Here is a 12,021-nt window from a genome sequence, read left to right on the forward strand (position 1 = left end):
TCCGTCTCTATCCCTTTTCAGTCAAACCATTCAAAAGAAGCCTTGTCTGACATGACCGTACTGATTGTCTCGGAGTCAAAACCTACCTGTGAGTTGTGCCTTCACGGTAACTTTAAATCCGGCCACTTGTCGGGCTGTATATTTGATATTGGAAGCATAGACATATAATAAACATATTATTTTCTGCTGGGAGCAAGCACCTGTGACCCGGCTCAGCGTGTCGGTAATGGTAACTCGTTCTTGTCCTTAAATGGTTGATTGAAATATCTGCCTAAGATCAATCAGTCAATAAACAAGTCAATCATTCAATCAATCAATAAAACCAATTATTCAAAGCTTAACCTTAACATTCAGTGCCTTTTCTCAAGGCAGTGTCTCTACGTACACTATTGTATACCGAAGCTTCAGAGGTTCCACGTACGCAATTAAAAACTGCAATTTCATTGGTCAAGAGCATTTTCTTATTAAACAGTAATTGTGTACATCCATGTCAGGCGGGACTCGAGCTAGCCTGTACGTATTTTACAGTGGCGGATCCAATTGGTAGTCTACGGCGCACCGGACCATACCCTGCCCAATTCTAAGAAAAATTAAGGTGTATTTTTCCATGTGTAAGGTTAAATAACATTTGAATTATTTGTCACCTTGCTACTCATGGTCGATTTCCTGAATAATCAATCATAGAAACGCTCATTAAACCTTCATCTCAAACTTTATCAATTATGGCCAAAAATATGTTGCTTTAAAAAAAAACAAAAAAAAAAGTTTTTTTTTCTGATGAGCAGCGTCCCAAATAAGACCTACATGTATGAATTTCCAATTACAAAGTATGGTGGTAGCAACGGAACATTTCAGTGAACATGACTAGAAAGATACACATGTCTTGTTTATTCACCCTCTCTAAACAGGTGCTTTTCTAAAACGGTCCGAGTTGTCTTATATAACAGTCCGAGTTGTCTTGTATGACGGTCCGAGTTGTCTTATATAACGGCCCCAGTTATGGTCTAAAATGTGCAACCCGTACCCGTATCCGTACCAACTTTTTCTCCGTACCCAAATAATGTTTTGCTAAAATATTCATTCTTACGGTATGTAAAGAACTGAAAATTGCATGAGATTTGGAAAAGTCGTTTCAATTCATTTCTCACCAGGAAAATGATGTATATTTTTCTGATATTTCTTGTTTGATCGGTTTTCTGAACTCAAAAGGTCTAAAATGTGTAACTGGAAGTTACCATACCCAACTATTTATTGTTTATTTCTCACTTACCTGTCCGAATTTTACGTTTTTCTAAAATCATTTAGAGGTTAAAACTTCATCTTAAGACTTCAGATAAAGTTTCGAAAGATTTGCTATATATTGTTTTAAAAAAGAAGTCATTGAGTTTGAATTCCGCACCGTACCTAGCGTAAATCCCCGTACCAGCAAAGCTTATCCAGAAAAACAAAGCCTTTAATTCTAGCCTAACCATCATGTCATTTTGTTAATTTATACAAACTTTCAGCAGGAAATATCGAGTAATAATAAAGGAATTGGCAAAAAAAAAAAAAAAAGGATTTGGGTACGGGGAAAAGTAGGTACGGGTACGGGTTACACATTTTAGACCATACCGCCCGAGTTGTCTTATATGACAACCGTCCGGGTGAGACTCGTAAGAGTAGTCAAGAACGTTAAAAACCCCCTTAATAGTTATATGACGGTCAGAGTCCCTGAATATTGTCGGAGTGGTTCGGAGACACGAGCCAAGTGGTCCTGGATCGAATTGTCTGCGCCCAAATTGTCCGGTTTCCCCAACACCCTGACCCTCCCGTGGATCCGCCACTGGAGCTTCTGAGGCTCCGAGTACCCGGAGACACTGCTTTCAACATTTCCGTTCCTTTCCCCTCTCTGATTTCCCATGAAATGAATTTCGTGTAGAATGGCGACGACGGATCCAGCAAAACGAGGGCAAAGAAACTGGTAGGTTTTTGAACGCTTACAATAGATTATTGGATGGTAGTTTGAATGTTTTAAATATCTTAGCAAAGCCATTACTCAGCACTTGTACTGTGAGTTTGAAAGGCCGGACTGTGTTGATAATGTGTTTATAGAAAGTTCCAAACTGTACATGTAGATACATCTATATCTATATTTTTACTGTTGATCTACAGCGGTAAATTCCACAATGCAGATACTATATAGTGTCAACCTGGGTGCAAGGTTTTTGCAATTGCCAGTAAATATTCGTTAAAAACAGATGGATCTCTGTTTACAGCTGCAGTCATAGTATGGTCTCCTTGAAACCCTCGGCAAGGTGGCGTACATGTAGAAAGCTTCTGAAGTAAGCCTGTTCAAATCGGTAATGGTGTATGGTAGGAATCTGAACATGTATGAGTCTTTGGAAAAACTAATTTTTCAGATTGTTGTTGTCTTGTAAATATGGATAGTTGTCTGGCGTTGGATGGAATATTAATGGTGGCTTTGAAGAAGAGAGTAAGTCTACTGGTTTAACCCAGTAGATTGTAATGAAGGCCAGTCTAGATTGGTTAAGATGTTAGTGATTGTCCCTGGTCCTCAACTCTATGTTGATGTTACAAATCAATTTCTATTGACCATTTCAATTATGTTTACATGTATGTGTTGTTGTACATGTACATGTACATCTCCTGTACACGGAAATCACAGTACTGGTGATAGCAGGGTTATCATTGCATGTCGGTATTATACATTTGTATTGTAGAAATTGTACATTTGACTAATTTGAGCTTCTCACCTACAAAGTAGAAATAGAAAATACATGTACATATACTATTTAAATTAAAATTCACCAGTCTAATTGCTCATTTCATGTCAACAACAAATTATATCAATTTTATACAAACTATAATGTGTTTTCAAGCACTAATTAAAAGTCAATTTTACCTTACAGGTAAATTACTTTTTCTACTATCAACTGTCCTGGTGGACAGGTAAATTTTACCTGAGACACCAGAATATATCTATCAATTAGTTCAAGATTCAAGATTCAAGATTTTATTTAGAAAAGCTCAGGCACAGTGTGCAACATGAGCAAACAAACGTTACAACATACAACATATCAAACATACAAAGACAAAGACAAAGTGACATATATATATGGAAGAGAAGAAACATAGCGGACAGGAGTAAATCACTTCTAGGCAAAAAATTAGTGATTGTACAAATGTATATTACATGTATATAACAGAAACTATTTCAAAGGATTCATACCTGGCATACCAGGTATTGGAGGTATGCCAGGTATTGGAGGTATGCCAGGTATTGGAGGTATGCCAGGTATTGGAAGCATGCCAGGTATTGGAGGTATGCCAGGTATTGGAGGCATGCCAGGTATTGGAGGCATGCAAGGTATTGGAGGCATGCCAGGTATTGGAGGCATGCCAGGTATTGGAGGTATGCCAGGTATTTATCAGACTAGGCTGCGAGCTGTACTGTAGTTGCAAGGCTGTGTTAAATACTTAAGTATTGTCCAATTTCAGTGAATAACACAGAGATACTTAAGAACCATTCTGTGTAAGAATCAGGCAATGGGTGGTACATCATAATACCCAATTTGGTATTTCTCGCCTCAAATATATTCAGTACACCTTGAAAACAATTGAAAAGCTATTTAAATTTATCCTGAAGCATCTGTGACTTGAATATTTATTGACTGCTTACATGTACATAAGGGAAAAGTGCAGGAGAATTTTCCTGCCATTTTTCCATTGTGCATTTCAACTTAACTTGACCTATTAATATCTTAAAAAGGCAAATTTTACAAACACTTTAGTGATTATTTTTGGAGGTTATCAGGTATAAATTCTTGGTAAAAACAATAAAATCTCTGCATTTTTTCCTACATATGCCACATCTTATACATGTTAAGTACTTTAGAAACCATTAATTATTAACCAGTTTGTTATCGTATTATAAACCACAGCATCCTTATCATTTAACACTTCAAAATCATAATGACAGTTTTAATATTGTGTCTCAGTCGTTTATCAATGAATTATGCTAAGAGTTAAGTTAGGGTAAGATTCTTTCCTCTCTGTTTTGCTATAGTCTGCAAATGTACTGATTAGACTTTAGTTTTTTATATAAACCATGTAACCAACAAGTTGTGTTGTTATAAAACTCAAATACATCGCAATTTCTGGCGACGAGGAGTTTAAGTGAAATGTTCACGAATTCAGCAAACTTCTCCAAATAATTTCTGCGAGACTTTTGTGGTTCGATTGAATAAAAGTATAATGACTGGTTACATTGTAAAGATTGAAGCTTTTGAAGAGAGTATTGAATCATGGGAATCGTATGCTGAAAGAGTTGAACAGTACTTAAAAGTGAACAAAATAGAAAATGACGTGAAAGTAGCTTCATTACTTGGTCTTAACGGAGGAAAAACTTATACCTTACTGAGAAACCTGACTAGCCCAGAGAAACCCGCGGATGAAACATACGAAAACTTAGTTAAAATTCTGAAAGATCATTTGTCTCCAGAGCCTCTTCAAATTGCAGAGACATCGATTTTGACAGCGTACCCAACAAGAAGGCGAAAATGTAAATGCCTTCATGGCCGCACTACGGAAGTTAACTGAACATTGTGGATTTGAAGATTTAAACAATACTTTGAAAGACCAGTTAGTGTGTGGATTAAAGAACCAGCAAATCAAAAAGAGGCTGTTGTCCGAAGCAGGCTAAACTCTTCAGAAAGCAATGGAAATTGCATTAGCAATGGAAACAGCCGCAAAAGATGCTGACGAACTCCGAACACGAGAAACAGTTGGACTAAATAAACTGAAACGCAATCAGTCGTTCAAACAAAGTTCTCAGAAACAAACAGGGTCCAAGTGTTATAGATGTAATGGATTTAATCATCGTGCAAACGAGTGCGGATTCATAGATGCAACTTGCTTCAAGTGTAAAAAGAAGGGTCATATCTAGAAGGCTTGCAAGTCCACGGAGAGACAGAGGTCTTTTCAACCACGACGGAAAGCAGTTCATGCGATACGCGAAGATGACTTAACTCATGAACTTGACAAACTCGGCATCAACACAGAAATAAAAGTGTAAATCCTATCTGGATTGAACCTAATATTGTGGGTGGAAAATCAATTAAGATGGAATTAGACACTGGTTCTGCACTATCAGTAATATCTGAGCGTGGAATATATGGATCTAAAGTGTCTTTAGAAGACACCAAGGTGACATTACATACATATTCCGGTGAAATTTTAAAATCGTTAGGATATGTTAAAGTAGCAGTGCAGTAAAATGAGCAGACATTTTCAATAAGACTGTACGTTTTGAAAGCTGGTTGTCACCAGGCCTTACCAGTTCATTACGCCTTGAAACAGAAAATTGAACAGGAATTACGAAATCTCGAAGAAAAAGGAATCATCAAATCAGTGAAAAATAGTGAGTGGGCAACACAGATTGTCCCGGTAATGAAGAAAGATGGAAAAAATTATCGTATTTGTGGTGACTTTAAGGTCACAGTGAACCCCCAACTTACAGTGGATCAGTATCCGTTACCTAAAATTGAAGATATCTTTGCATCATTACCAGGGAGGACAAAGTTTTCGAAAATCGATTTACGAAATGCACACCTACAGTTAAAGGTCGATGAAGATCATCAGAAATATTTCACAATAAGCACAAGCTCGTGATTATTCCGCTACGCACGCATGTGTTTCGGTGTAGCGTCTGCGCCCGCAAATTCTATATGGATTAATTGGTGTTCCATCCATCCTTGATGACATGATAGGCACAGGTGAAACAGAGAAGCAACATCTTGCTAACCTTGAAAATGTGTTGAAACGATTAATTGAATATAATCTAAGAGCCAATCTTGATAAGTGTCAATTTTTCAAAGAGAGTGTGAAATATTGTGGTCACGTTATAGATTCAAGGGGATTGTATAAAATGTCAGATAAAGTTGAATCAGTGCTAAACACTCCAACACCTGAGAATACTACTAAGCTAAGAGCTTTCCTTGGGTTGATAAATCATTATCATCGTTTCTTATCTAACATTTCAACATTGGTTAAACCGTTGACTCTACTGCTTGAAAAAGATAGAAAATGTAGCTGGGATAAGCAATGCCAGTCTGCATTTCTCGAAGCGAAAAATCTAGTGACATCCGACTTAGTACTGTGTCATCATGATCCAAAGAAACCGATCCGTCTTGCCTGCGATGCTTCGCCATTCGGTGTTGGAGCCGTCATTTCACATATCATGGGAGATGGAACTGAGCGTCCGATAGCATTTGCATCTCGTACGCTGACAAAATCTGAGCAAAACCGTTCTCGAATCGACAAAGAAGCGACTGCAATCATTTTTGGAGTAAAGAAATTCCACACATAGTTATTTGGTAGACATTTTACATTCATAACTGATCATATGCATCTTGTGTCCATTTTCAACCCTAAATGGACATTTCGTCAACTACAGCTCCCCGACTTCAGCGTTTTGCACTATTTCTTACTGGCTATGATTATGACATTGAATACAAAAACACTTAACTTCACCAGAATCCTGATGGGTTGTCGCGACTGCCGTATGAAAATTTCGAGGACACTAAAGATGCTGTGGATTTGTTCTACACTGAACAAATAGAACAAGCTCCGATTAATAGTGCAGCCGTGCGAAGAGAAACCAATCGAGAAACTGTATTAAGTAGAGTGTACGAGTTCATTATGACAGGATGGACAAAACCAGAGGAAAAATGCTTTCAAGCATATTATACACGTCGTAATGAATTTACTGTGCACCAAGGATGTATACTATGGGGAATACGTGTCGTTATTCCGGTTAAACTTAGAAAGGAAGTGTTGTAAATGCTACATTGATGACACTCTAGTGTTGTAAAATGAAAGCTATTGCAAGAAGCTATGTATGGTGGCCAGGGATTGATGCCGATATTGAACATTTGGCTAAACAATGTAAAGGATGCCAGATGTTCGCGAAGAATCCACAAGCTGCGCCATTGCACCCGTGGGAATGTCCTACCACACCGTATGAAAGAATACACATTGACTTTACAGGACCTTTCATGAACACTATGTTTCTGGTAATAGTCGATGCACATTCTAAGTGGCCTGAGGTGTTTATAATGAAATATATATAGTCGAAACAAAAAATTGAAATATTGAGAGAAGTATTTTCCAGAAACGGAATTCCACAGGAAATTGTCAGCGATAATGGTCCACAATTTGTGTCAAATGAATTTCAAATTTTTTTTTCCATCAAATGGTATCAAAACTATCGCTCCGCACCATATCACCCCGCTACCAATGGATTGGCTGAAAGGTTCATTCAAACTATGAAACAAAGTTTGCGTGCCATGTCGTCTCAGTCAATTTCGCTAGATGTAAAACTGGCTAACTTTCTGATAACTTACCGAAACATGCCACACAACACAACAAATGAAACTCCAGCAAACCTGTCTTTGGGACGCAACATCCTTACCCGCTTGGATTAGCTTAAACCTGACATTAAATGTTATGTAAATGATAATCAGTTTAAGAAATCGTTTGCAGGAAAAAGAAACTGAAAAACTTTGACGGTGTTGAAAAAGTAAATGTTAGAAATTACAGAGGAGAAGAGAAATGGAAAACGACAGAAATTGTTAATAGATCGGGTCCGTTAATGTACGATGTTAAAACTTCTGAAGGTGCAATTTGGAGAAGACATGCCGATCAAATTCGAAATAAAGAAGTTCAACCTGAAATGACTGTGTCTATCGATTTGCCCGAGTATCGACAGGTAGAAGCAAGCAAAGACATTTCCGAGAGAAGATATCCCGAAAGGCAGATAAATAAACCAAAAAGTTTGAGGAAATGTTTAAACGTGCAAATTCAATTTCTGTTCCTTTAGTTTAGTGAAGACTGTATAAATACAATTTGTAGATTAGACATATCACAGTGACAGTAAATCGCTTAGACATGTGTTCCATTTACGAGGGGAAAGAGGTTAAGTACTTTAGAAAACATTAATCATTAACCAGTTTGTTATTGTATTATAAACCACAGCATCCTTATCATTTAACATTTCCAATTTATAATGAGTTTCAATATCTTGTCTCAGTCGTTTACCACTGAATTATGCTAAGGGTTAAGTTAGGGTTAGATTCTTTCCTGTCTGTTTTGCTATAGTCTGCAAATGTACTGATTAGATTTTAGTTTTTATATAAACCATGTAACCAACAAAACCTATGGTTGAATGGAAGAGCTCTAAACAATTCCATTCACGAGTGTGAGCAGTGAGAGCAAAGTGAATCATCCACTTCCTGATTTATACATGTAGCTTAAAACTCCCGGAAAGTAAATTTTCAAAAATTATGTAAGTAAAACAATCACCAATTTTTATTGTTCGGCTAAAAATCTTCCACAACTGGGTATTCTATACTTTCTTTTTCATTTAATATTGTGGAAAATGTTTACTTAATCAGCAGACTACATGCATTTTACTTTCTCACGATATTAGATTGTACTGACGGCCGTTAAATACTTTGTTTATGTATGACATGAACGTGGATGATTATTGTGCCCAATGTAATTAAAAGAAGATCATTATTGTCTGATGGTATTACATTTGTAATATGTAACCTTAAGGTTTTCACATGAATCATATATATAAACCCAGCAATTGGTAGATTTCTGTGAAATACCATAAGACACACCCAATATTGCTGTGTACAGTAACAACTTTAACACGCCATAATCACAAATCATAAACCAGCCTCTGACAGTATATAATAATCTTATCAATGACTCTTTCTCCTATTTGTGTTGAAGTAAAATTATTACATTCTACATTTCCAGGTCAAACATACCCTCCTTAAAGATTTCATTGGCTTGTTGGCCTTTTAGATTTTGTGATATTGTGGAAGCAGAGTCTTGTGAAGAAGTCTTTGGAGAAGAGCTATGGGGTCAAATACATTCCAAAGATAATACATCGGAATGTATAAACACCTAGAATACAAACCAGTTAGTCCTTTGATAGAGGATGAAGTCCTCGTAGTTATAATCGATGCAAATTTAACTTTTGATCTTAGCAGCATTGAGAGCCTGATTTCAGCCTGACAGGAAGTTATTCTATACTCAGCTTAGGGTAATACAAAGCATTATAATTGGGACCATACATTGTATGTAGAGGGGCATGAAGGAATGTACTTACTGACAGAGGATATTTTAAAGGGAGATAACCCATCTTAAGTGTTAAACATGTTACAACCCTGTAAGCACAGCTCAATCTAAAATTCTCTAATTTGGCATCATATTTAGACGATGAAGGACTAAAATTATTGTTGAAGGACTCCAAATTGAGATGATTGAACTTTAGGGGTTAACATTAAACTCTCTTTGAAGCTGGGTTATTTTTTAGGGAGCTTGCTCTGGTATCTTTGTACATTTTACATTGTACATATAATATATGTTATTAATGTTCATTTAGATCATAAAATGTCGACAGATGGTATCAGAGGGAATTGGATGGTGGAAATCCTCATGACTTAGCTAGAAATCTATTCAACGTACTTCTTTTGAGACATTTCCAGGACAGTCATCTTGCTCATTAAAAAACATAAGCTTGCAGCCATATGAGATGTATATCGCGTCTGGTTGCTTTGTGGAATATAAACCAAAGGTTGACATTTGCTTGCACGATTCAGTAAGGGATGGAACCATCTGTTTTAACATAATCAAAAATGTAAGTACATGTTTACAGGTATAGTATAACTATTTTTATACAGCGCTAACCAAAAATCCTGGGGAAAACACTGTGTTTTGTTATATCAATGACATACATGGCTGCTATTTTTTCTGTTAGAAAATAAGGATGAAATAATCTGTTTAACTATATCTAAAACATTTTGGATGAATTTGAGTTATCTTTCTTTAATTTGTAATTTACCGTCTATGTACTGGATTCCTAAACTCCACAAGAATCCATACAAATAACGTTTCATAGTTGGATCTGCAAAATGTACCACCAAAAAACTTTTAACTTTATACTCACAACTGTCAAAGAGGGTCTACAGTCCTACCACAATACTTGTTACTCCCGTAGTGGTATTAATTCAATGTGGACAAAGATCTTTTGGAGACAATCAGTTCAAGACTATTATCTGAATATAATAACATTAAAAACTATGATTTGTCAACAGTGTATACTTCTATTCCCAATACTCAGTTCAAATCCCGACTTAAAAATATTATACATCGTTGTTTTTCCAAAAACGATTGTACACCAAGATACAAATATATAGTTCTTGGTAGAGATTCCTCATACTTACTAGAAATAATTCCAAATCATCTTCCAAATATACAGAGGAAGATGTTTACAAAATGCTGGAATTTTTAGTTGACAACATATTTGTTCAGTGTCGTGGACGTGTTTTTCAACAAACGGTCGGCATGCGAATGGGAACAAATTGTGCTCCTTTACTTGCTGACCTTTTCCTTCACTCTTATGAGGCTGGTTTTATAGCTGACCTGATCCGAAAGAAAAACTATCGTTTAGCTAGATCCTTTAATCTCAGTTTCCGCTGTATAGACGACGTATTATCTTTAAACAATCCTAATTTCGGGGATTTGATACATCGCATCTACTCCCAAAGAACTTGAGATAAAAGATACTACAGACACTGTGAAGTCGGCCTCATATCTTGACCTACACTTTGAAATCGATGGTAAAGGAAAACCATCGATCAAACTATACGACAAACGTGATGACTTTTTTCATTCAAAATAGACAACTTTCCTTTCATCTGTGGCAACATCCCTTCAGCACATGCGTATGGAGTGTTCATATCACAACTCATACGTTATGCCAGAGCTTGCCGAAACTACTCGGACAATTTGTATCGGGCTAGAACTCTAACAAAATAGGCTTCTGGAACAGGGTTATGTTGCTACAGATTGAAGTCATCAATACAGAAGTTTTATGGTCGTCATCATGAACTCGTGGATCGTTATGATGTATCCATCTGCACCATGAAAACTGATTTATTCAACGGGTCATAGTTTTTCTTTCCTCGTTTGTCCACCCCGGACTTGATTTTTTATGAGCTACTCGGCGGGTGCTTCTAGAAAAGCAGAGGACGCTTACCCTACCAGTGCACCTGGTCCATGCTCTCAGTTTTTAGTAGAGTCCGAGTTGCTCATTTGCTTTTGTTACTTTGTATGTATGATTTTAGTCACTTTTTGTGTTTTGTTGTGTATGCCTGTTTTACATGTCTGGTCTTTGTCCCTGGATTGCATTCTTTTGATTACCGCTATGGCCTTGGTTCCCTTGATTACTCTATTACATACATGTACATTGTATTATTGAAAATCATTTGAAAAAGAACAATATATTTTGACCATATGGTCACTGAAAGTGAGAAGATGGGAAGCGGGGGTATCTTTTATTGAGCTTTGCTCACAGTTTTTTCTGTTTTCTCCTATCCACACAGTAACCTTGCCCCGTGCAGGTCCGGGTGTCAAAAGAATAGGCCTGCAGCAGCGCTAAGCTTGTAGTAAAAGGAGACTAAATAGTGCTCAGAAACCTAGCCGGGGGGCTAGGCGCTCTGCCCACAGAGCAACTGGGATGTGTGCCCCAGGTGGTGGGATGTGGTACCCATGGCGTGTTACATACTGGGGTTGTCAGGCTATAATACGGAAAACCTGACCGCAAATCAAAGTGGTGCACTGTGTTGGGAAAGATGTTAAAGAACCTTGCTGTGGTATTCTCATGGAGTAGATACCTTTGCGCTCCGCCACAGGAGGCTTAATTGCCCGACCTTACCCACCCCTCCATTTTTTAGTGGCAATCAAAATTTGTCGGCCCTGTTATTCTTTTGTTCCATCCTTTTTTTCATTTCATCATCATTTCATGATCATTTTATCATCCATTTCATCTTCATCGTCTGAATATTGCTGAAATATTGCTGCTCGAATGTTAAACCCCAACAATCAATCAATCAATCAATCAATCAATCAATCAATCAATCACAGTAATCCTTACAGAAGGTCATC

The sequence above is a fragment of the Perna viridis genome, chromosome 2 (assembly GCF_037379345.1).
Source record: "Perna viridis isolate PV_CMFRI_1.1 ecotype Kerala chromosome 2, ASM3737934v1, whole genome shotgun sequence".
Classification (NCBI taxonomy): domain Eukaryota; kingdom Metazoa; phylum Mollusca; class Bivalvia; order Mytilida; family Mytilidae; genus Perna; species Perna viridis.